The 23,677-nt window shown below is 43.7% G+C and overlaps 8 non-coding genes and 4 pseudogenes across 8 annotated transcripts; all 12 read left to right on the top strand.

Annotated features, from left to right (window-relative positions):
• The first annotated feature begins 676 nt into the window (after positions 1-676).
• Positions 677-867, top strand: LOC141223276 (U2 spliceosomal RNA). Its single transcript, XR_012290909.1, has one exon. It is a non-coding gene; the product is annotated as a U2 spliceosomal RNA (small nuclear RNA).
• Positions 868-1,985: 1,118 nt separating this feature from the next.
• On the top strand, positions 1,986-2,176 carry LOC141223274 (U2 spliceosomal RNA). The gene has a single exon (XR_012290907.1). It is a non-coding gene; the product is annotated as a U2 spliceosomal RNA (small nuclear RNA).
• Positions 2,177-8,331: 6,155 nt separating this feature from the next.
• Positions 8,332-8,530, top strand: LOC141223502 (U2 spliceosomal RNA). Its single transcript, XR_012291110.1, has one exon. It is a non-coding gene; the product is annotated as a U2 spliceosomal RNA (small nuclear RNA).
• Positions 8,531-9,645: 1,115 nt separating this feature from the next.
• On the top strand, positions 9,646-9,836 carry LOC141223273 (U2 spliceosomal RNA). Its single transcript, XR_012290906.1, has one exon. It is a non-coding gene; the product is annotated as a U2 spliceosomal RNA (small nuclear RNA).
• A 1,115-nt stretch (positions 9,837-10,951) lies between these two features.
• Positions 10,952-11,142, top strand: LOC141223272 (U2 spliceosomal RNA). The gene has a single exon (XR_012290905.1). It is a non-coding gene; the product is annotated as a U2 spliceosomal RNA (small nuclear RNA).
• A 1,115-nt stretch (positions 11,143-12,257) lies between these two features.
• Positions 12,258-12,448, top strand: LOC141223398 (U2 spliceosomal RNA). Its single transcript, XR_012291026.1, has one exon. It is a non-coding gene; the product is annotated as a U2 spliceosomal RNA (small nuclear RNA).
• A 2,856-nt stretch (positions 12,449-15,304) lies between these two features.
• LOC141223463 (U2 spliceosomal RNA) lies at positions 15,305-15,485 on the top strand (annotated as a pseudogene).
• A 1,115-nt stretch (positions 15,486-16,600) lies between these two features.
• Positions 16,601-16,791, top strand: LOC141223271 (U2 spliceosomal RNA). Its single transcript, XR_012290904.1, has one exon. It is a non-coding gene; the product is annotated as a U2 spliceosomal RNA (small nuclear RNA).
• Positions 16,792-17,906: 1,115 nt separating this feature from the next.
• On the top strand, positions 17,907-17,998 carry LOC141223546 (U2 spliceosomal RNA; annotated as a pseudogene).
• Positions 17,999-18,793: 795 nt separating this feature from the next.
• Positions 18,794-18,974, top strand: LOC141223478 (U2 spliceosomal RNA; annotated as a pseudogene).
• A 2,853-nt stretch (positions 18,975-21,827) lies between these two features.
• On the top strand, positions 21,828-22,008 carry LOC141223462 (U2 spliceosomal RNA; annotated as a pseudogene).
• Positions 22,009-23,123: 1,115 nt separating this feature from the next.
• Positions 23,124-23,314, top strand: LOC141223270 (U2 spliceosomal RNA). Its single transcript, XR_012290903.1, has one exon. It is a non-coding gene; the product is annotated as a U2 spliceosomal RNA (small nuclear RNA).
• The last annotated feature ends 363 nt before the right edge of the window (positions 23,315-23,677 follow it).

Raw genomic sequence — 23,677 nt, 5'->3', positions numbered from 1 at the left:
TGCGCTTAAAATTTCTTTTTTGGTTTGCTACAATGCCTTTTCTGAAACGTTGTCTCCTTCTGCTGGAACACTGACTTCTTTCATTTAATGCCTGCAGACTATAAAAGAGAACCCAACCCAAAAAGTTTGGTTGATTAGTCTGTGGCATTCTGTTAAACTGTTGCTTATGGCGGTCTCTGTGAGCTTCTCAGCGACATTCAGCCAGCCAGGTATCCTGCCTGCAGTAGATGGAATGTGGCAATGGAACGCTGGCTGCGCGTGTCATAATAGGCTCTGAGCCTTTATATACCTGTGCACAGCAGCAGCCACCTTCAGTCTGCTGCTGGACAGCCAGCAGCAGCAGCAGCAGCAGGAGAGGTATGTAATCAGGAGCCCTCCTGCTAAGGGTAGACAGCTGCTCGTTCCACCCCACCCCCCGCCTTAATTGGTTCTCCTCCCTTCCAACGGTGTTGAGGCGGGTGGGAACAGCAGGGGGTGAAGGTGCTGTGTTTAAAGAGGTGGAGTTATGCAGATCTAAAACGCGTGGATTGCAGCAGCAGCAAGCCGAAAAGTGCAGGCATGTAAGGGATCTAGAGGTTGACAACATGTCTTCTTAACGGGAGTCCAGGAGCTCATCTCCACAAATGGACTTTTCAGGATCCTTGGGTGGCTCCGTAGTTTGAAACCAATTCTGGTTATCGCTTCTCGGCCTTTTGGCTAAGATCAAGTGTAGTATCTGTTCTTATCAGTTTAATATCTGATACGTCCCCTATCTGGGGACCATATATTAAATGGATTTTTAGAACAGGGAGATGGAAAAAGAGCTTGCTCTGTCCACTCCACGCATTGACCTGGTATTGCAGTATCTCCAGGACCGGTGCACCCCTTCTTTAATGCAGTTTCTAAAATCAGAAAGAATTGAATTCAATGTTTTTTGTTCATTTTGCTTGTTTGTCGGATTTTGGGATGGACTCTTTGGCTTTGCTTTTCTTCTCCTCATTGGATTTTTCATGTTCAAAGTTGCAGAAGCCAGATTACAAGCTCATTTTGGTTCAACTTCAGCAACTGTGCATTGCATTGCCATGTAATGTGATGCAATGCTATCTTTCTAGCTCTCCCTTTTTACTTCCTTTTGGATAAACAGACATATTAGGCAAGCATTTTGGAGCTTTCACCTAAATAACTACAGGTGGTGAGATAAGCTGCACAATATAATTGACCTTTCAGTATATTGTTGCACACACACCAGCTATTTAGCAAATGCCCTTGTTATCAACAGCAGCCTTTTAAACTCACCTGGGATAACAGGTATGTGCGCTGGTTACTCTGCTGCGCTTAAAATTTCTTTTTTGGTTTGCTACAATGCCTTTTCTGAAACGTTGTCTCCTTCTGCTGGAACACTGACTTCTTTCATTTAATGCCTGCAGACTATAAAAGAGAACCCAACCCAAAAAGTTTGGTTGATTAGTCTGTGGCATTCTGTTAAACTGTTGCTTATGGCGGTCTCTGTGAGCTTCTCAGCGACATTCAGCCAGCCAGGTATCCTGCCTGCAGTAGATGGAATGTGGCAATGGAACGCTGGCTGCGCGTGTCATAATAGGCTCTGAGCCTTTATATACCTGTGCACAGCAGCAGCCACCTTCAGTCTGCTGCTGGACAGCCAGCAGCAGCAGCAGCAGCAGGAGAGGTATGTAATCAGGAGCCCTCCTGCTAAGGGTAGACAGCTGCTCGTTCCACCCCACCCCCCGCCTTAATTGGTTCTCCTCCCTTCCAACGGTGTTGAGGCGGGTGGGAACAGCAGGGGGTGAAGGTGCTGTGTTTAAAGAGGTGGAGTTATGCAGATCTAAAACGCGTGGATTGCAGCAGCAGCAAGCCGAAAAGTGCAGGCATGTAAGGGATCTAGAGGTTGACAACATGTCTTCTTAACGGGAGTCCAGGAGCTCATCTCCACAAATGGACTTTTCAGGATCCTTGGGTGGCTCCGTAGTTTGAAACCAATTCTGGTTATCGCTTCTCGGCCTTTTGGCTAAGATCAAGTGTAGTATCTGTTCTTATCAGTTTAATATCTGATACGTCCCCTATCTGGGGACCATATATTAAATGGATTTTTAGAACAGGGAGATGGAAAAAGAGCTTGCTCTGTCCACTCCACGCATTGACCTGGTATTGCAGTATCTCCAGGACCGGTGCACCCCTTCTTTAATGCAGTTTCTAAAATCAGAAAGAATTAAATTCAATGTTTTTTGTTCATTTTGCTTGTTTGTCGGATTTTGGGATGGACTCTTTGGCTTTGCTTTTCTTCTCCTCATTGGATTTTTCATGTTCAAAGTTGCAGAAGCCAGATTACAAGCTCATTTTGGTTCAACTTCAGCAACTGTGCATTGCATTGCCATGTAATGTGATGCAATGCTATCTTTCTAGCTCTCCCTTTTTACTTCCTTTTGGATAAACAGACATATTAGGCAAGCATTTTGGAGCTTTCACCTAAATAACTACAGGTGGTGAGATAAGCTGCACAATATAATTGACCTTTCAGTATATTGTTGCACACACACCATCTATTTAGCAAATGCCCTTGTTATCAACAGCAGCCTTTTAAACTCACCTGAGCTAACAGGTATGTGCACTGGTTACTCTGCTGCGCTTAAAATTTCTTTTTTGGTTTGCTACAATGCCTTTTCTGAAACGTTGTCTCCTTCTGCTGGAACACTGACTTCTTTCATTTAATGCCTGCAGACTATAAAAGAGAACCCAACCCAAAAAGTTTGGTTGATTAGTCTGTGGCATTCTGTTAAACTGTTGCTTATGGCGGTCTCTGTGAGCTTCTCAGCGACATTCAGCCAGCCAGGTATCCTGCCTGCAGTAGATGGAATGTGGCAATGGAACGCTGGCTGCGCGTGTCATAATAGGCTCTGAGCCTTTATATACCTGTGCACAGCAGCAGCCACCTTCAGTCTGCTGCTGGACAGCCAGCAGCAGCAGCAGCAGGAGAGGTATGTAATCAGGAGCCCTCCTGCTAAGGGTAGACAGCTGCTCGTTCCACCCCACCCCCCGCCTTAATTGGTTCTCCTCCCTTCCAACGGTGTTGAGGCGGGTGGGAACAGCAGGGGGTGAAGGTGCTGTGTTTAAAGAGGTGGAGTTATGCAGATCTAAAACGTGTGGATTGCAGCAGCAGCAAGCCGAAAAGTGCAGGCATGTAAGGGATCTAGAGGTTGACAACATGTCTTCTTAACGGGAGTCCAGGAGCTCATCTCCACAAATGGACTTTTCAGGATCCTTGGGTGGCTCCGTAGTTTGAAACCAATTCTGGTTATCGCTTCTCGGCCTTTTGGCTAAGATCGTATGACTGTACCTTGATTGGTGCGAGTCTCCTGGAGGAATCCGGACCCTTTTGTGGAGGATTTTCTGCTTTTTCCTGTGGTATTCCATACCGACAGAATCCAAGATGTCTTTTGTGAAGAACACCATCCGTTTGTCCGTGGATCCATCTGACCAGAACAAGAACAACGTGGTTTTCATTGTCCAAGACATCGTTGAAGGCAAAGCTGGAGCAAGACGTTCTGAGATCTTCAGTGTCAACGAATTTTCACGTCAAGGTAATTATGACGTTACCTTTATGGACCAGGATGTTTGCCTTAATGTCTTTGAATGGCTCCGTGGTCACTCTAGTGACCCCTGCTTGGAAGGAGTTAGATGGGAACCTTTGTTTGGTCTGCAAGAAAAGGAGGTGACTGTGACTGTCTATAACCCTTTTACAGACCCTGAGCTGCTGGAGTGCTTCCTCTCTCGCTACTGTGAATATGTGCGGAAGGGAGTGAAGCAAGTCAATTGTCTAGGAATCTTTAACTGTCAGTATAAATTCCGTGTGAAATTGAAAAGGGATCCTGACAGTGTGGGGGGCTTTAGACACCCTCCATCAAATTTTTCCGTTGCAGGCCATAGAGGTTTCCTCTTTTACCCAGGCCAGCCCATGTTTTGCCGTAGATGCTTTTCTTTCGGACATACCATGGTAACATGCCTTAAAGGGCAGTGTTGCCGAAATTGCAGAAAGGAGGGGCATATGGCCAACCAGTGTCCAGAGGCCAAGTCCTGTGATGTCTGTGGGAGTAGTGATCACATGTATAAGGACTGTCCTATGAGTGCACCTAGACGTTCTGATAAAGAACAGAAGGAGGAGGAGCTGGAGAGGAGGCAGATGGCAAGCGCACTGAAAGTGCTGGAAAGATTGGAGAGGGAGAAGAGAGAGGGAAGGAGGCGGGAAACTGGTAGAGCCTCTCCCTCTACGGCGCCAGAGGAGGTGTCCCTGAGACCATGTTCTTCTTCTGCTGAAGAAATGAGGAAGAAGCGGAGGGAAGAAAAGGAGTTCTGGAGGGAAGTGGCAAAGGTGGAGAAAAAGGCAGTGTCTGCGAGAATATCTAGGAAAGTGGTGGAAGCAGAGCTGCCTGAGATGATGACTTTTGGAGAGGCAATGGACGCAACAGGATGTGAAGTGCAAATCTCGGAACCCGACAGTCCTGAACACCCTTCGGGTCCTGAAAACATTGAAGATTTTTCTTCGGAGGATGATAGGGGTGCAAAGAAGAGTCGTAGGGAGGATGGTGGGGGCAGTGATGATGCAGATTTTAGTGAGCCTCAGAGGAAGATCAGAACTGCCAGAATGAGGAGTGTGGCTGGTGAAGCCAGCGGGTCGGAAACCAGCTGTTCTGTTCTGATGGCGGAGGAGGATAGTGGTGGTGCTGGATAGTGTCACCATATAATATTGTAAATGTTTTTTCTTTTTGTCCTCTTGTGAGCTTTGGTTTAGGCCAAAGGCTATTTCTTTGTGTAATTGGTGAAGGAGTAGAAGTATTATGGGATTTACCATAGTGTCCCAAAACGTAAGAGTGTTTAAAAGTAAAGTAAGAAGAGCTGCTATTTTTGAGTTTTTAGCTATGCAAAATGCATCTATTTTTTGTTTACAAGAATGTGGGGTAGTGGATGGTGTGAAAGGGGATGAATGGTCTTATGGAGCGTCTGTGTGGTCGGGGAGTGCATGTAATAAGAATGATGGTGTGGGTATTTTGGTTAAAGGAAGGGAGGTTGTTTTGAGTGATTATTTGGTTATTGAGGTGGGGAGATGTATCCTTGCTAATTTTGTATACAAGAATGTAAAGTTTTGTGTTATTAATGTTTATGCGCCAGTTGAAAAAAATGAGCGCAAAAATTTATTTGAAAAAATTAAGCTTTTTGTTCCAGGAAGAATACCTGTGGTAATTGTGGGTGATATGAACTGTGATGTGGGGAGAGTGAATGTGGATGTGTCTGGGAAAGCATTATTGGAGTTAGTGAATGATTTTGGGTTGTGTGATATGCAGCGCGTGTGTAACATGAATCCTTTGTTGAACACTTTCTTTTCTGAGAGTGGTAGGGTACAATCCAGATTGGATTATTGTTTTATTTCTAAAAATATGGTTTCTGTTAATTATAGGCAGGAAAACGTTCTTTTTTCAGATCATGTGTGTATGTTGTGTGAGTTGGATATAAAAGTTGATGGAGTGTTTGGGAGAGGATTGTGGAAGTTAAATGTTAAACTGTTAGAGAATGAAGATGTGAGAAAGGAGTATGAAAGGCGGTATGAAGAATGGTGTAAGCATAAAAATGAGTTTGGGAATGTTTGTGAGTGGTGGGACTGGGTGAAGAAACAAACAAAAATGTTCTTTAAAAATTTAGGATACAAGTATGCAGCAATTAAAAGAGAGAGTTTTGTTAAACTGAACGCGCGGTTGAGCGTTTTGTATAAGTTAAGGGAAGGAGGAGTTGAGGTGGAGGAGGATATTTTAGAGGTAAAAAAGGAGATTAGTGAGTTTTTGTTGGAGAGAGGGAGAAGCATAGTGTTTAGGGCAAAGATTGATAAGATGGAGCAGGATGAGAAATGTTCTCGGTTTTTCTTTAAAAAAGTTTTTGGAAAGAAACAGAGTATGAGCGTGGTGTATGGAGCAGATGGAAGTGAGGTGAGTGGAGAGGATATGTGTGAAGAGGTGGCTAAGTTTTATGAGGATCTGTATGCAGTGAAACAGAGGGATGAATGTTTGGAGAATGATGTTTTGAGTGTGTTAGAGAGTAAGTTGAGTGAAGCAGAAAGAGAGAGAGTGATGGGTGAGGTGACTGGTGATGAGGTATGGAAGGTTATGTGTAGTATGGCTTTGAATAAGACGCCGGGGGAGGATGGCCTCCCAGTAGAATTTTATCGTGTGATGTGGGGTGTGATTGGTAAGGACTTTGTGGATGTATGTAAGTATATGTGGGGAAACATGGAGGTGACTGAGAGTATGCGTGCAGGTTTGGTTGTGTTAATTCCTAAGAAAGGGGATTTGAAAAGTCTGAGGAATTGGAGGCCAATAACGTTACTTAATTGTGATTATAAAATCTATGCAAAACTTATGGCTAATAGGATGCGTGATGTGATAGAGAGTGTGATTGGGGATGAGCAGTGTTGTGCGGTACCTGGGAGGCGGATTCATGAGTGTCTGTGTATGTTAAGAGATTGTCTATGGGATTGCATGGGTCGTAAGAAGAGTGTATTTTTGTTAAGTTTGGATTTTGAAAAGGCTTATGATAGGTTGTCGCATGGTTTTTTGTTCAGAGTGTTGTTAAAAATGGGTTTTCCGGCTGATTTTGTTGGGCGAGTGAGAAGTTTGTATGCGGGTGTTTATAGCTGTGTTTTAATGAATGGGTATGTGGGTAGGAAAGTGAATGTGTTTTCGGGTGTGCGACAGGGGTGTCCTTTGTCCCCTGTAGCATTTATTTGTGCAATTGAGCCATTGTTGTGTATGCTGAGGAAAGATAAGGTAATTCGTGGTGTGCAAGTGCCGGGAGGTGGAGGAAAAGAATGGAAGGTGAGTGGTTATATGGATGACGTGTGTGTATTATGTGATTCTGAATGTTCGGTGAGGCGGGTGAAGTTGTTAGTGTCTATTTTTTGTGGTGCATCTACGTTTAAAGTGAATTGGGAAAAGAGTGAGTGTAAGGGTTTTGGAGGCGGAAGTTTAAGTAGGGATGTAGGTGTGAATGTAGTGAATGGACCTATTAAAGTTTTGGGTGTGAAGTTTTCAGAGAGTTTGGATGGGAAAGAAAGTTGGGATGATGCGAAAGGAAAAGTTGAGCAGAAGTTGAATTTTTGGAAATTGAGGAGTTTATCCTTTTTTGGGAAGATTTTAATTGTTAAGAGTGTGGTGTTGCCAATATTTTTATATATTGCGGTAGTATTTCCACCAGGATATATGTGTATGAGAAGCTTGAATAGAATTTTATTTGTTTTTTTGTGGAACTCGAAAATGGAGAGAGCTAGGAGAGAAATTTTGGTTAAAAGAGTGGAAAAAGGTGGTTTGGGTTTTCCGAATTTGGACGTGTTTTTTGGTGTGAATATCGTTGTGTTTGTTTTGAAAGTGATTAGGGCGGATGGAAAGTTTTCATCTATGTGTAGGTATTTATTTGGAGCGTATTTGTTTCGTTTAAAGTGGCAAGAAAGGGATTTGCGATGTCCGATTGCTTTTGAGGTGCCTGTATGGTATGTGTGGGTTTATAAGTTTTTGGTGAGGTATGAACTGTGTGATGCAGATGTGAGATTGCTGGAGAATAAGAAGGCTGTGTATAGGATGATTGAATGTAGAGAGGTAGAATGTGGAATAAATATGGTTAGGGGTGGTGATGTGCAGAAGGTTTGGAAGAAAGTGCGGATGAGTGGTATGACCAACAAACAGAGTGAAGTTGTGTGGCAGTCTTTACATGGAGTATTACCTGTGAGAGAATTTCAGAGGAATAGAGGTTTGGTGAGGAGTGAAATGTGTCCAAGAAATGGCTGTGGTGGAAGGGAAAGTGTGTTGCATGTTTTTTGGAATTGCCAGTATGCTAGAGATGTGATTGGGAGAATGGGGCCTTTGTGTAAAGAATTGTGTGGTGTGAATTTGTTGTCTTTTGAGTTGTTTATGTTTGGTTTGGGAATATGTGATGGGACGAAGGAAAGAGTCTTGTGGTTGATGCTTGCATGTATAAAGGAAGTGTTATGGGATGTGAGGAATGTGTATGTGTTTAAAAGGAAGGAAATTGCTGTAAAGGATAGTGTGAAGGTGATTTTGGGGAAGATGTATGTGTGTTTCCTATGGGACAAAAAGAGGAGAGGGGAAGTGGATGCGGAGGGAATATGGAAAGTTAAAAAGTGGAGATATATTGTTAGTACCTCTTGATTTTTGTTATTGTTGTTTTGAAATATGAAATAAATATTTCCGATGATGATGGGGACAGCAAATTGCGTATTGGATTTGACGCAGCTGTTTTGATGGAATTTTCCTTTGTCTGGTTTCCATAGACTGTGGAATTTCCTCGTCTGAGGAGAAAAAAAAAAAAAAAAAAAAAAAAAAAATCTGTTCTTATCAGTTTAATATCTGATACGTCCCCTATCTGGGGACCATATATTAAATGGATTTTTAGAACAGGGAGATGGAAAAAGAGCTTGCTCTGTCCACTCCACGCATTGACCTGGTATTGCAGTATCTCCAGGACCGGTGCACCCCTTCTTTAATGCAGTTTCTAAAATCAGAAAGAATTGAATTCAATGTTTTTTGTTCATTTTGCTTGTTTGTCGGATTTTGGGATGGACTCTTTGGCTTTGCTTTTCTTCTCCTCATTGGATTTTTCATGTTCAAAGTTGCAGAAGCCAGATTACAAGCTCATTTTGGTTCAACTTCAGCAACTGTGCATTGCATTGCCATGTAATGTGATGCAATGCTATCTTTCTAGCTCTCCCTTTTTACTTCCTTTTGGATAAACAGACATATTAGGCAAGCATTTTGGAGCTTTCACCTAAATAACTACAGGTGGTGAGATAAGCTGCACAATATAATTGACCTTTCAGTATATTGTTGCACACACACCATCTATTTAGCAAATGCCCTTGTTATCAACAGCAGCCTTTTAAACTCACCTGAGCTAACAGGTATGTGCGCTGGTTACTCTGCTGCGCTTAAAATTTCTTTTTTGGTTTGCTACAATGCCTTTTCTGAAACGTTGTCTCCTTCTGCTGGAACACTGACTTCTTTCATTTAATGCCTGCAGACTATAAAAGAGAACCCAACCCAAAAAGTTTGGTTGATTAGTCTGTGGCATTCTGTTAAACTGTTGCTTATGGCGGTCTCTGTGAGCTTCTCAGCGACATTCAGCCAGCCAGGTATCCTGCCTGCAGTAGATGGAATGTGGCAATGGAACGCTGGCTGCGCGTGTCATAATAGGCTCTGAGCCTTTATATACCTGTGCACAGCAGCAGCCACCTTCAGTCTGCTGCTGGGCAGCCAGCAGCAGCAGCAGCAGGAGAGGTATGTAATCAGGAGCCCTCCTGCTAAGGGTAGACAGCTGCTCGTTCCACCCCACCCCCCGCCTTAATTGGTTCTCCTCCCTTCCAACGGTGTTGAGGCGGGTGGGAACAGCAGGGGGTGAAGGTGCTGTGTTTAAAGAGGTGGAGTTATGCAGATCTAAAACGCGTGGATTGCAGCAGCAGCAAGCCGAAAAGTGCAGGCATGTAAGGGATCTAGAGGTTGACAACATGTCTTCTTAACGGGAGTCCAGGAGCTCATCTCCACAAATGGACTTTTCAGGATCCTTGGGTGGCTCCGTAGTTTGAAACCAATTCTGGTTATCGCTTCTCGGCCTTTTGGCTAAGATCAAGTGTAGTATCTGTTCTTATCAGTTTAATATCTGATACGTCCCCTATCTGGGGACCATATATTAAATGGATTTTTAGAACAGGGAGATGGAAAAAGAGCTTGCTCTGTCCACTCCACGCATTGACCTGGTATTGCAGTATCTCCAGGACCGGTGCACCCCTTCTTTAATGCAGTTTCTGAAATCAGAAAGAATTGAATTCAATGTTTTTTGTTCATTTTGCTTGTTTGTCGGATTTTGGGATGGACTCTTTGGCTTTGCTTTTCTTCTCCTCATTGGATTTTTCATGTTCAAAGTTGCAGAAGCCAGATTACAAGCTCATTTTGGTTCAACTTCAGCAACTGTGCATTGCATTGCCATGTAATGTGATGGAATGCTATCTTTCTAGCTCTCCCTTTTTACTTCTTTTTGGATAAACAGACATATTAGGCAAGCATTTTGGAGCTTTCACCTAAATAACTACAGGTGGTGAGATAAGCTGCACAATATAATTGACCTTTCAGTATATTGTTGCACACACACCATCTATTTAGCAAATGCCCTTGTTATCAACAGCAGCCTTTTAAACTCACCTGAGCTAACAGGTATGTGCGCTGGTTACTCTGCTGCGCTTAAAATTTCTTTTTTGGTTTGCTACAATGCCTTTTCTGAAACGTTGTCTCCTTCTGCTGGAACACTGACTTCTTTCATTTAATGCCTGCAGACTATAAAAGAGAACCCAACCCAAAAAGTTTGGTTGATTAGTCTGTGGCATTCTGTTAAACTGTTGCTTATGGCGGTCTCTGTGAGCTTCTCAGCGACATTCAGCCAGCCAGGTATCCTGCCTGCAGTAGATGGAATGTGGCAATGGAACGCTGGCTGCGCATGTCATAATAGGCTCTGAGCCTTTATATACCTGTGCACAGCAGCAGCCACCTTCAGTCTGCTGCTGGACAGCCAGCAGCAGCAGCAGCAGGAGAGGTATGTAATCAGGAGCCCTCCTGCTAAGGGTAGACAGCTGCTCGTTCCACCCCACCCCCCGCCTTAATTGGTTCTCCTCCCTTCCAACGGTGTTGAGGCGGGTGGGAACAGTAGGGGGTGAAGGTGCTGTGTTTAAAGAGGTGGAGTTATGCAGATCTAAAACGCGTGGATTGCAGCAGCAGCAAGCCGAAAAGTGCAGGCATGTAAGGGATCTAGAGGTTGTCAACATGTCTTCTTAACGGGAGTCCAGGAGCTCATCTCCACAAATGGACTTTTCAGGATCCTTGGGTGGCTCCGTAGTTTGAAACCAATTCTGGTTATCGCTTCTCGGCCTTTTGGCTAAGATCAAGTGTAGTATCTGTTCTTATCAGTTTAATATCTGATACGTCCCCTATCTGGGGACCATATATTAAATGGATTTTTAGAACAGGGAGATGGAAAAAGAGCTTGCTCTGTCCACTCCACGCATTGACCTGGTATTGCAGTATCTCCAGGACCGGTGCACCCCTTCTTTAATGCAGTTTCTAAAATCAGAAAGAATTGAATTCAATGTTTTTTGTTCATTTTGCTTGTTTGTCGGATTTTGGGATGGACTCTTTGGCTTTGCTTTTCTTCTCCTCATTGGATTTTTCATGTTCAAAGTTGCAGAAGCCAGATTACAAGCTCATTTTGGTTCAACTTCAGCAACTGTGCATTGCATTGCCATGTAATGTGATGCAATGCTATCTTTCTAGCTCTCCCTTTTTACTTCCTTTTGGATAAACAGACATATTAGGCAAGCATTTTGGAGCTTTCACCTAAATAACTACAGGTGGTGAGATAAGCTGCACAATATAATTGACCTTTCAGTATATTGTTGCACACACACCATCTATTTAGCAAATGCCCTTGTTATCAACAGCAGCCTTTTAAACTCACCTGAGCTAACAGGTATGTGCGCTGGTTACTCTGCTGCGCTTAAAATTTCTTTTTTGGTTTGCTACAATGCCTTTTCTGAAACGTTGTCTCCTTCTGCTGGAACACTGACTTCTTTCATTTAATGCCTGCAGACTATAAAAGAGAACCCAACCCAAAAAGTTTGGTTGATTAGTCTGTGGCATTCTGTTAAACTGTTGCTTATGGCGGTCTCTGTGAGCTTCTCAGCGACATTCAGCCAGCCAGGTATCCTGCCTGCAGTAGATGGAATGTGGCAATGGAACGCTGGCTGCGCGTGTCATAATAGGCTCTGAGCCTTTATATACCTGTGCACAGCAGCAGCCACCTTCAGTCTGCTGCTGGACAGCCAGCAGCAGCAGCAGCAGGAGAGGTATGTAATCAGGAGCCCTCCTGCTAAGGGTAGACAGCTGCTCGTTCCACCCCACCCCCCGCCTTAATTGGTTCTCCTCCCTTCCAACGGTGTTGAGGCGGGTGGGAACAGCAGGGGGTGAAGGTGCTGTGTTTAAAGAGGTGGAGTTATGCAGATCTAAAACGCGTGGATTGCAGCAGCAGCAAGCCGAAAAGTGCAGGCATGTAAGGGATCTAGAGGTTGACAACATGTCTTCTTAACGGGAGTCCAGGAGCTCATCTCCACAAATGGACTTTTCAGGATCCTTGGGTGGCTCCGTAGTTTGAAACCAATTCTGGTTATCGCTTCTCGGCCTTTTGGCTAAGATCAAGTGTAGTATCTGTTCTTATCAGTTTAATATCTGATACGTCCCCTATCTGGGGACCATATATTAAATGGATTTTTAGAACAGGGAGATGGAAAAAGAGCTTGCTATGTCCACTCCACGCATTGACCTGGTATTGCAGTATCTCCAGGACCGGTGCACCCCTTCTTTAATGCAGTTTCTAAAATCAGAAAGAATTGAATTCAATGTTTTTTGTTCATTTTGCTTGTTTGTCGGATTTTGGGATGGACTCTTTGGCTTTGCTTTTCTTCTCCTCATTGGATTTTTCATGTTCAAAGTTGCAGAAGCCAGATTACAAGCTCATTTTGGTTCAACTTCAGCAACTGTGCATTGCATTGCCATGTAATGTGATGCAATGCTATCTTTCTAGCTCTCCCTTTTTACTTCCTTTTGGATAAACAGACATATTAGGCAAGCATTTTGGAGCTTTCACCTAAATAACTACAGGTGGTGAGATAAGCTGCACAATATAATTGACCTTTCAGTATATTGTTGCACACACACCATCTATTTAGCAAATGCCCTTGTTATCAACAGCAGCCTTTTAAACTCACCTGAGCTAACAGGTATGTGCGCTGGTTACTCTGCTGCGCTTAAAATTTCTTTTTTGGTTTGCTACAATGCCTTTTCTGAAACGTTGTCTCCTTCTGCTGGAACACTGACTTCTTTCATTTAATGCCTGCAGACTATAAAAGAGAACCCAACCCAAAAAGTTTGGTTGATTAGTCTGTGGCATTCTGTTAAACTGTTGCTTATGGCGGTCTCTGTGAGCTTCTCAGCGACATTCAGCCAGCCAGGTATCCTGCCTGCAGTAGATGGAATGTGGCAATGGAACGCTGGCTGCGCGTGTCATAATAGGCTCTGAGCCTTTATATACCTGTGCACAGCAGCAGCCACCTTCAGTCTGCTGCTGGACAGCCAGCAGCAGCAGCAGCAGCAGGAGAGGTATGTAATCAGGAGCCCTCCTGCTAAGGGTAGACAGCTGCTCGTTCCACCCCACCCCCCGTCTTAATTGGTTCTCCTCCCTTCCAACGGTGTTGAGGCGGGTGGGAACAGCAGGGGGTGAAGGTGCTGTGTTTAAAGAGGTGGAGTTATGCAGATCTAAAACGCGTGGATTGCAGCAGCAGCAAGCCGAAAAGTGCAGGCATGTAAGGGATCTAGAGGTTGACAACATGTCTTCTTAACGGGAGTCCAGGAGCTCATCTCCACAAATGGACTTTTCAGGATCCTTGGGTGGCTCCGTAGTTTGAAACCAATTCTGGTTATCGCTTCTCGGCCTTTTGGCTAAGATCAAGTGCAGTGATCTAGCGGCTGCTGCCTTGGTCTTGGCTGAGAGGTGCTCGGGGTACCCGGCTCCTTGGCCTGGGGGGATCGCTCTGTTTTTCAGCAGGGCTTCACCTCCCTGCTGCTATTAGGGAGTCGGATTAGTCCCCGGGCAACGGGAGGCGATCATCTACCTGGCACTTCGGTGTTGAAGGTTTCTATTGAGAAGAGGAGAACCTGTTTGTGAAGAAGATGTCTGCAGCATCACATGAAGGAGAGGAAGATCATGTGCCTGAATTCGCTAAGGTGCAGAATTCTATTCGTTTGGTTGTTCAGGAGAACTTTCGAGATCAAAAGGATTTTAGGTATGTGATGAGTCAAGTTCTTGTGGATCTTTTTGGTTTGAAGACAGAAGAAGTGTTGGCGATAATGGACTACCCCAGGAGGGGTGTTTATGATATAGTTTTTGTTGACAAAGTTTTTTTTGAAGGATATCTAAGGAAAATGACTGCAAGCCAGGATAAAAGAATGGAGGGGATAAGTGTAATGCCACACTTCCCCGTTAGAGATAAATGGATCATTGTTAAAATGTACTCTCCATTGGTGGACGAAGAGGATGTTCTTACATTTTTGGAGTTTTTTTGTTTGTCAGTAACACCAAAAGGGAAGATTTATAATGAATTTGGTTTTTGGACTTCGAAGTGGAAATTTTTGGTCCGTTTCAAAGAAGATGAGCAGGGGACTGTGTTGCTTCCCCCAGCTAGGTTTAAGTTGGGTAATATAAATGGTGATATTTTTTTCAGTGGTATACCCACTTTTTGTCGAGTTTGTCGTCAATACGGGCATGGAAAGGAAAATTGTTCGGGTGGTGTATGTGGTTTTTGCAAAAAAGGTGATCATGAGTCAAAGGATTGTAAAGATCGGAGGAAGTGCAACTTGTGTCAGGAAGATACGCATGTTTTTAAGAATTGCCCAAAGAGGAAAAGAAATAAAGAGAAGGAGGTAGTGGTTAAAAAGGTTTTGGTAGAGAGAAAGGAGGAAAGTGTAGAAAAGGTGTTGGTGGTAAAGGGAAAAGAAAGCAAACCTGTAGGAGTGCAGAGGGAGATGGAGAAAACAAGAGTAGATTGGGGGGATAGGGTAGAGAGTGAAATGGGAGGTGTAAGTCAGGGAACTGGCCGTGGTAAGGTTAAAAAGCAAGAAAAGAGAAAGGAACAGGAAGTGGAGGTGGCAATGGAAGAAAATATAGTTGTTTTTCAACAACCTATGTTTATAAAGAATGCAGAATATTTTAACCGGTTGTACCGTAAGTTGTATGATGAGAAACGTTTGGACTATCTTATAGAGAATGTTAGGAAAGAACTAATAAGAGATAAAAATGTTTTTTGTGTGAAATATAGAATACCAGATGGTGTATCGAAACAAGTTTTTTCAGCATCAAGGGTTGAAGATTTGTCCCTTAAGGTTCTGAGTTGGGTTGGGGTTCATGCTTTTGATAATGGTTACAAGTATTTTACTTGATGTTATTACTGTTGTTAATACAGTTATAATTTAATTTTTATTTTTTTGGTATCCATTCAGGTTCTGAAACATTTCTTTCTTTGTAAGTATTGTTGTATTTTTGTAATTTTTTTTTCTGACATTAAAAGTACCAAAACCTGATGATGATTTAAGTTGGAGTCCACGTCTTGTCTCCCTTTGGGGAGAAGAGGACTGTGGAGTGGACTTTAATTTTAACCTGAATAGGTTTTAAAAAAAAAAAAAAAAAAATCTGTTCTTATCAGTTTAATATCTGATACGTCCCCTATCTGGGGACCATATATTAAATGGATTTTTAGAACAGGGAGATGGAAAAAGAGCTTGCTCTGTCCACTCCACGCATTGACCTGGTATTGCAGTATCTCCAGGACCGGTGCACCCCTTCTTTAATGCAGTTTCTAAAATCAGAAAGAATTGAATTCAATGTTTTTTGTTCATTTTGCTTGTTTGTCGGATTTTGGGATGGACTCTTTGGCTTTGCTTTTCTTCTCCTCATTGGATTTTTCATGTTCAAAGTTGCAGAAGCCAGATTACAAGCTCATTTTGGTTCAACTTCAGCAACTGTGCATTGCATTGCCATGTAATGTGATGCAATGCTATCTTTCTAGCTCTCCCTTTTTACTTCCTTTTGGATAAACAGACATATTAGGCAAGCATTTTGGAGCTTTCACCTAAATAACTACAGGTGGTGAGATAAGCTGCACAATATAATTGACCTTTCAGTATATTGTTGCACACACACCATCTATTTAGCAAATGCCCTTGTTATCAACAGCAGCCTTTTAAACTCACCTGAGCTAACAGGTATGTGCGCTGGTTACTCTGCTGCGCTTAAAATTTCTTTTTTGGTTTGCTACAATGCCTTTTCTGAAACGTTGTCTCCTTCTGCTGGAACACTGACTTCTTTCATTTAATGCCTGCAGACTATAAAAGAGAACCCAACCCAAAAAGTTTGGTTGATTAGTCTGTGGCATTCTGTTAAACTGTTGCTTATGGCGGTCTCTGTGAGCTTCTCAGCGACATTCAGCCAGCCAGGTATCCTGCCTGCAGTAGATGGAATGTGGCAATGGAACGCTGGCTGCGCGTGTCATAATAGGCTCTGAGCCTTTATATACCTGTGCACAGCAGCAGCCACCTTCAGTCTGCTGCTGGACAGCCAGCAGCAGCAGCAGCAGGAGAGGTATGTAATCAGGAGCCCTCCTGCTAAGGGTAGACAGCTGCTTGTTCCACCCCACCCCCCGCCTTAATTGGTTCTCCTCCCTTCCAACGGTGTTGAGGCGGGTGGGAACAGCAGGGGGTGAAGGTGCTGTGTTTAAAGAGGTGGAGTTATGCAGATCTAAAACGCGTGGATTGCAGCAGCAGCAAGCCGAAAAGTGCAGGCATGTAAGGGATCTAGAGGTTGACAACATGTCTTCTTAACGGGAGTCCAGGAGCTCATCTCCACAAATGGACTTTTCAGGATCCTTGGGTGGCTCCGTAGTTTGAAACCAATTCTGGTTATCGCTTCTCGGCCTTTTGGCTAAGATCAAGTGTAGTATCTGTTCTTATCAGTTTAATATCTGATACGTCCCCTATCTGGGGACCATATATTAAATGGATTTTTAGAACAGGGAGATGGAAAAAGAGCTTGCTCTGTCCACTCCACGCATTGACCTGGTATTGCAGTATCTCCAGGACCGGTGCACCCCTTCTTTAATGCAGTTTCTAAAATCAGAAAGAATTGAATTCAATGTTTTTTGTTCATTTTGCTTGTTTGTCGGATTTTGGGATGGACTCTTTGGCTTTGCTTTTCTTCTCCTCATTGGATTTTTCATGTTCAAAGTTGCAGAAGCCAGATTACAAGCTCATTTTGGTTCAACTTCAGCAACTGTGCATTGCATTGCCATGTAATGTGATGCAATGCTATCTTTCTAGCTCTCCCTTTTTACTTCCTTTTGGATAAACAGACATATTAGGCAAGCATTTTGGAGCTTTCACCTAAATAACTACAGGTGGTGAGATAAGCTGCACAATATAATTGACCTTTCAGTATATTGTTGCACACACACCATCTATTTAGCAAATGCCCTTGTTATCAACAGCAGCCTTTTAAACTCACCTGAGCTAACAGGTATGTGCGCTGGTTACTCTGCTGCGCTTAAAATTTCTTTTTTGGTTTGCTACAATGCCTTTTCTGAAACGTTGTCTCCTTCTGCTGGAACACTGACTTCTTTCATTTAATGCCTGCAGACTATAAAAGAGAACCCAACCCAAAAAGTTTGGTTGATTAGTCTGTGGCATTCTGTTAAACTGTTGCTTATGGCGGTCTCTGTGAGCTTCTCAGCGACATTCAGCCAGCCAGGTATCCTGCCTGCAGTAGATGGAATGTGGCAATGGAACGCTGGCTGCGCGTGTCATAATAGGCTCTGAGCCTTTATATACCTGTGCACAGCAGCAGCCACCTTCAGTCTGCTGCTGGACAGCCAGCAGCAGCAGCAGCAGGAGAGGTATGTAATCAGGAGCCCTCCTGCTAAGGGTAGACAGCTGCTCGTTCCACCCCACCCCCCGCCTTAATTGGTTCTCCTCCCTTCCAACGGTGTTGAGGCGGGTGGGAACAGCAGGGGGTGAAGGTGCTGTGTTTAAAGAGGTGGAGTTATGCAGATCTAAAACGCGTGGATTGCAGCAGCAGCAAGCCGAAAAGTGCAGGCATGTAAGGGATCTAGAGGTTGACAACATGTCTTCTTAACGGGAGTCCAGGAGCTCATCTCCACAAATGGACTTTTCAGGATCCTTGGGTGGCTCCGTAGTTTGAAACCAATTCTGGTTATCGCTTCTCGGCCTTTTGGCTAAGATCAAGTGTAGTATCTTTCGAAAAGGCGGTTTTGGATGTTGGCCGCCCTAGTAGATTGATACATTATGCACACTGGGGTTTAGGCGCTTGTTAGTACGCCAGGTGGCTAATATAGTCATCTGGTGGAAAGCATGGCCCCCCAGGATCGACGCCATTGGGCCGGGGAAGATCGAAAGCCCGAAGTGTGAAGTGCCCCAGGAGTGGTGACCCTGGGGTGCCTTAACTCACTGGGATTGGGAACCCCACTTGAGTTTATGGCACATTTGCACTAGCACTTCAATATTTCTTTCTTCACACACACCCTTATTCCGGGCCTTCTGGCCTTAGGATGGGGAATTTTTCAATTCCCGGTCGAAGGTCCGGGCAGTATTATACTGTGAAACCTTCACGATTTATTTAATTTTTTTTTTTGTCACTGTGTGTCCACTTTTTCACGTGTGTCCACGTCCTTACTAGGATTTTGTCGGGATGCGGTTCCCTTACGGGTTCCTCTCTTGGCAGGTCTAGGGGGGGAGTGTGTGGCCATCAGGTTCCGCTCCCCCCTGAACCCCCCTGGCTCTCCTCTTTCGGGAGGAGAGCGTTGTTGGCTCCCCTCTTCCGGGAGGGGAGCATAGTCTTTGGCTCCCAGTGCCTTGCTCGGGTGAGAACTCGGGCAGGTATTGGGGGTAAGATTGGGTCGCCTCTGGCTCCGGCTGGAGGTGGCTATTTGTCCCTGTTCCTCGCTGTGGCCTTCTGGCTCGGAGGGACGGGGAATGATTTGGGGGACCCTTCTCCTTTTGGAGAGGGTTTCAAGAAGACCAGCATCCTAGTGCACTTTTTTTGTGGCACTTGTCACTTTTTTAAGCGCACTCGGGTTTTGTACACGAATTCGGGCTTTCGAAAAAAAAAAATCTGTTCTTATCAGTTTAATATCTGATACGTCCCCTATCTGGGGACCATATATTAAATGGATTTTTAGAACAGGGAGATGGAAAAAGAGCTTGCTCTGTCCACTCCACGCATTGACCTGGTATTGCAGTATCTCCAGGACCGGTGCACCCCTTCTTTAATGCAGTTTCTAAAATCAGAAAGAATTGAATTCAATGTTTTTTGTTCATTTTGCTTGTTTGTCGGATTTTGGGATGGACTCTTTGGCTTTGCTTTTCTTCTCCTCATTGGATTTTTCATGTTCAAAGTTGCAGAAGCCAGATTACAAGCTCATTTTGGTTCAACTTCAGCAACTGTGCATTGCATTGCCATGTAATGTGATGCAATGCTATCTTTCTAGCTCTCCCTTTTTACTTCCTTTTGGATAAACAGACATATTAGGCAAGCATTTTGGAGCTTTCACCTAAATAACTACAGGTGGTGAGATAAGCTGCACAATATAATTGACCTTTCAGTATATTGTTGCACACACACCATCTATTTAGCAAATGCCCTTGTTATCAACAGCAGCCTTTTAAACTCACCTGAGCTAACAGGTATGTGCGCTGGTTACTCTGCTGCGCTTAAAATTTCTTTTTTGGTTTGCTACAATGCCTTTTCTGAAACGTTGTCTCCTTCTGCTGGAACACTGACTTCTTTCATTTAATGCCTGCAGACTATAAAAGAGAACCCAACCCAAAAAGTTTGGTTGATTAGTCTGTGGCATTCTGTTAAACTGTTGCTTATGGCGGTCTCTGTGAGCTTCTCAGCGACATTCAGCCAGCCAGGTATCCTGCCTGCAGTAGATGGAATGTGGCAATGGAACGCTGGCTGCGCGTGTCATAATAGGCTCTGAGCCTTTATATACCTGTGCACAGCAGCAGCCACCTTCAGTCTGCTGCTGGACAGCCAGCAGCAGCAGCAGCAGGAGAGGTATGTAATCAGGAGCCCTCCTGCTAAGGGTAGACAGCTGCTCGTTCCACCCCACCCCCCGCCTTAATTGGTTCTCCTCCCTTCCAACGGTGTTGAGGCGGGTGGGAACAGCAGGGGGTGAAGGTGCTGTGTTTAAAGAGGTGGAGTTATGCAGATCTAAAACGCGTGGATTGCAGCAGCAGCAAGCCGAAAAGTGCAGGCATGTAAGGGATCTAAAGGTTGACAACATGTCTTCTTAACGGGAGTCCAGGAGCTCATCTCCACAAATGGACTTTTCAGGATCCTTGGGTGGCTCCGTAGTTTGAAACCAATTCTGGTTATCGCTTCTCGGCCTTTTGGCTAAGATCAAGTGCAGTGATCTAGCGGCTGCTGCCTTGGTCTTGGCTGAGAGGTGCTCGGGGTACCCGGCTCCTTGGCCTGGGGGGATCGCTCTGTTTTTCAGCAGGGCTTCACCTCCCTGCTGCTATTAGGGAGTCGGATTAGTCCCCGGGCAACGGGAGGCGATCATCTACCTGGCACTTCGGTGTTGAAGGTTTCTATTGAGAAGAGGAGAACCTGTTTGTGAAGAAGATGTCTGCAGCATCACATGAAGGAGAGGAAGATCATGTGCCTGAATTCGCTAAGGTGCAGAATTCTATTCGTTTGGTTGTTCAGGAGAACTTTCGAGATCAAAAGGATTTTAGGTATGTGATGAGTCAAGTTCTTGTGGATCTTTTTGGTTTGAAGACAGAAGAAGTGTTGGCGATAATGGACTACCCCAGGAGGGGTGTTTATGATATAGTTTTTGTTGACAAAGTTTTTTTTGAAGGATATCTAAGGAAAATGACTGCAAGCCAGGATAAAAGAATGGAGGGGATAAGTGTAATGCCACACTTCCCCGTTAGAGATAAATGGATCATTGTTAAAATGTACTCTCCATTGGTGGACGAAGAGGATGTTCTTACATTTTTGGAGTTTTTTTGTTTGTCAGTAACACCAAAAGGGAAGATTTATAATGAATTTGGTTTTTGGACTTCGAAGTGGAAATTTTTGGTCCGTTTCAAAGAAGATGAGCAGGGGACTGTGTTGCTTCCCCCAGCTAGGTTTAAGTTGGGTAATATAAATGGTGATATTTTTTTCAGTGGTATACCCACTTTTTGTCGAGTTTGTCGTCAATACGGGCATGGAAAGGAAAATTGTTCGGGTGGTGTATGTGGTTTTTGCAAAAAAGGTGATCATGAGTCAAAGGATTGTAAAGATCGGAGGAAGTGCAACTTGTGTCAGGAAGATACGCATGTTTTTAAGAATTGCCCAAAGAGGAAAAGAAATAAAGAGAAGGAGGTAGTGGTTAAAAAGGTTTTGGTAGAGAGAAAGGAGGAAAGTGTAGAAAAGGTGTTGGTGGTAAAGGGAAAAGAAAGCAAACCTGTAGGAGTGCAGAGTGAGATGGAGAAAACAAGAGTAGATTGGGGGGATAGGGTAGAGAGTGAAATGGGAGGTGTAAGTCAGGGAACTGGCCGTGGTAAGGTTAAAAAGCAAGAAAAGAGAAAGGAACAGGAAGTGGAGGTGGCAATGGAAGAAAATATAGTTGTTTTTCAACAACCTATGTTTATAAAGAATGCAGAATATTTTAACCGGTTGTACCGTAAGTTGTATGATGAGAAACGTTTGGACTATCTTATAGAGAATGTTAGGAAAGAACTAATAAGAGATAAAAATGTTTTTTGTGTGAAATATAGAATACCAGATGGTGTATCGAAACAAGTTTTTTCAGCATCAAGGGTTGAAGATTTGTCCCTTAAGGTTCTGAGTTGGGTTGGGGTTCATGCTTTTGATAATGGTTACAAGTATTTTACTTGATGTTATTACTGTTGTTAATACAGTTATAATTTAATTTTTATTTTTTTGGTATCCATTCAGGTTCTGAAACATTTCTTTCTTTGTAAGTATTGTTGTATTTTTGTAATTTTTTTTTCTGACATTAAAAGTACCAAAACCTGATGATGATTTAAGTTGGAGTCCACGTCTTGTCTCCCTTTGGGGAGAAGAGGACTGTGGAGTGGACTTTAATTTTAACCTGAATAGGTTTTAAAAAAAAAAAAAAAAAAATCTGTTCTTATCAGTTTAATATCTGATACGTCCCCTATCTGGGGACCATATATTAAATGGATTTTTAGAACAGGGAGATGGAAAAAGAGCTTGCTCTGTCCACTCCACGCATTGACCTGGTATTGCAGTATCTCCAGGACCGGTGCACCCCTTCTTTAATGCAGTTTCTAAAATCAGAAAGAATTGAATTCAATGTTTTTTGTTCATTTTGCTTGTTTGTCGGATTTTGGGATGGACTCTTTGGCTTTGCTTTTCTTCTCCTCATTGGATTTTTCATGTTCAAAGTTGCAGAAGCCAGATTACAAGCTCATTTTGGTTCAACTTCAGCAACTGTGCATTGCATTGCCATGTAATGTGATGCAATGCTATCTTTCTAGCTCTCCCTTTTTACTTCCTTTTGGATAAACAGACATATTAGGCAAGCATTTTGGAGCTTTCACCTAAATAACTACAGGTGGTGAGATAAGCTGCACAATATAATTGACCTTTCAGTATATTGTTGCACACACACCATCTATTTAGCAAATGCCCTTGTTATCAACAGCAGCCTTTTAAACTCACCTGAGCTAACAGGTATGTGCGCTGGTTACTCTGCTGCGCTTAAAATTTCTTTTTTGGTTTGCTACAATGCCTTTTCTGAAACGTTGTCTCCTTCTGCTGGAACACTGACTTCTTTCATTTAATGCCTGCAGACTATAAAAGAGAACCCAACCCAAAAAGTTTGGTTGATTAGTCTGTGGCATTCTGTTAAACTGTTGCTTATGGCGGTCTCTGTGAGCTTCTCAGCGACATTCAGCCAGCCAGGTATCCTGCCTGCAGTAGATGGAATGTGGCAATGGAACGCTGGCTGCGCGTGTCATAATAGGCTCTGAGCCTTTATATACCTGTGCACAGCAGCAGCCACCTTCAGTCTGCTGCTGGACAGCCAGCAGCAGTAGCAGCAGGAGAGGTATGTAATCAGGAGCCCTCCTGCTAAGGGTAGACAGCTGCTCGTTCCACCCCACCCCCCGCCTTAATTGGTTCTCCTCCCTTCCAACGGTGTTGAGGCGGGTGGGAACAGCAGGGGGTGAAGGTGCTGTGTTTAAAGAGGTGGAGTTATGCAGATCTAAAACGCGTGGATTGCAGCAGCAGCAAGCCGAAAAGTGCAGGCATGTAAGGGATCTAGAGGTTGACAACATGTCTTCTTAACGGGAGTCCAGGAGCTCATCTCCACAAATGGACTTTTCAGGATCCTTGGGTGGCTCCGTAGTTTGAAACCAATTCTGGTTATCGCTTCTCGGCCTTTTGGCTAAGATCAAGTGTAGTATCTGTTCTTATCAGTTTAATATCTGATACGTCCCCTATCTGGGGACCATATATTAAATGGATTTTTAGAACAGGGAGATGGAAAAAGAGCTTGCTCTGTCCACTCCACGCATTGACCTGGTATTGCAGTATCTCCAGGACCGGTGCACCCCTTCTTTAATGCAGTTTCTAAAATCAGAAAGAATTGAATTCAATGTTTTTTGTTCATTTTGCTTGTTTGTCGGATTTTGGGATGGACTCTTTGGCTTTGCTTTTCTTCTCCTCATTGGATTTTTCATGTTCAAAGTTGCAGAAGCCAGATTACAAGCTCATTTTGGTTCAACTTCAGCAACTGTGCATTGCATTGCCATGTAATGTGATGCAATGCTATCTTTCTAGCTCTCCCTTTTTACTTCCTTTTGGATAAACAGACATATTAGGCAAGCATTTTGGAGCTTTCACCTAAATAACTACAGGTGGTGAGATAAGCTGCACAATATAATTGACCTTTCAGTATATTGTTGCACACACACCATCT

This window comes from Phyllobates terribilis, unplaced genomic scaffold (genome assembly GCF_046119375.1).
Source record: "Phyllobates terribilis strain yellow unplaced genomic scaffold, ASM4611937v1 Scaffold_376__1_contigs__length_1858288, whole genome shotgun sequence".
Lineage (NCBI taxonomy): Eukaryota > Metazoa > Chordata > Amphibia > Anura > Dendrobatidae > Phyllobates > Phyllobates terribilis.
The sequence above is the reverse complement of the archived record's forward strand: the minus strand, read 5'-3'. Positions and strand labels throughout refer to the sequence as shown.